The sequence below is a fragment of the Pinus tabuliformis genome, chromosome 5_1 (assembly GCF_031772625.1).
Source record: "Pinus tabuliformis cultivar Carrire ecotype Pingquan chromosome 5_1, CPIR1, whole genome shotgun sequence".
In the NCBI taxonomy this organism is placed as follows: domain Eukaryota; kingdom Viridiplantae; phylum Streptophyta; class Pinopsida; order Pinales; family Pinaceae; genus Pinus; species Pinus tabuliformis.
Window position 1 is genome coordinate 350535381 of NC_142305.1, and position 1524 is coordinate 350536904.

Consider the following 1524-nt stretch of genomic DNA (forward strand, 5'->3'; position numbering starts at 1 on the left):
CCACAAATCTAGGAAAAAGTGACACTTGGCAGGGACTTTCTAAAATTGTCTTTGCATGTAACTCTTGCTGCTAAAAATAGATCCCTGAAATCTAGGGATGATTTTTCGCTTTTTGTTGTTTTCTTTTTCAAGGAAAAGTTTCTTGATATGCAAGCAAGGATTGTGTATTCTAGAGGGAACCGGGCTACCTACCAGCACATGCAACAACCAGTCAATGAGAGAATGCTTCTGCGTTGTTTCCGGGTTGAGTGTTCCTGGCTAGTTGGCCAACTCTGTGAAATTTGCCAGAGTAGTGTTGTTGGCCTTCTCTGCGCATTTTGGGAGAGCAGTGTCAGCTGGCCTGCTCTGCATAATTTCCATAGCAAGGCTGGTTGGAATGTTGTGCGCAATTTTTTAGTGCAGGGAAACTGTTTGGTTTCTCTGCGCAATTCCTGAGGGAATGACATATTGCCCTCAAAGATTGCATAATTTTTCCTGACAACCCAAAGACCGGATGTGAACCAAGTGTTTGGTCAACTTGTGGTTGATTGAAAGGACAAGTGAGTGAACACAATATGTTAAGTGACATATAAAATCAAATAAACACAAGTACCTGATCAATGCAGTATAGCTACGATGATTTCGAGGAGGGAGGCTCCAAGATGAAGCAAAGGAAAAATTTTGGAGGGTGGTTTTAGCTGCTACAAGAAGAGGCCAATGAACTAATTATTGCAACCTAAATTGACTATTGCATTGACTAACATAACTGACTCAATCCTAAATCTAACAAGTGCATTCTTTCATAGATAAAAATTATTGAAGGAACTTTATTAACCATGGTAGGGATTTAGTCATGTGTCATTAACCCAACTAGGAAAAAGAGCTCCATCAAGTGGAGCGAGCTTAACAACTCTAGAATCCATTATCTCCACAATAAAACAAGGTCTCAACCAATGTATTTGTAACTTGCTAAGATGCTTTAGATATTTATTGTTATAATGTAATCCCTGATCTCCAACACAAAATTACTTCTTCTTTATATGCCTGTCATGCTTGTATTTTTATCATTCCTTCTTGATAGTTTAATGGAAATATACAAGGAACCACTCCTCATCCAATTCCCACAACTCATGTAACTGTTCTCCAATGGACTCATCGTTGGACATCCTAGTAGCCTGAGCAATGAAAATATTTGGAACACTAAAATTGATTGGTACCATAACTTCCCATTCGTAAAAAAATTGGAAATGGTGTATACTTATGCAGCCATTTCACAATTGTATAGTAAGCTCATAAATTAGTTGGAACTCATTCATCCCAATCGCCCCTGTTTGTAAGGCTCCTTGGGAAAGCAAATCTAGTGATGATATTCTCAAATATAAACCTTGCAACAGTATTAGCAAAGAAATCTTTAACAATCTTTACTTCAACTCAACATGGTAAATAGTTAGTTATGGTAATAATGTAGTGGGCATGAGAATGTAATGCAGGAGAGTTGATGGTTCCCATAAATTCAACAACCCACTTTTCAAAATATTCAAGAGC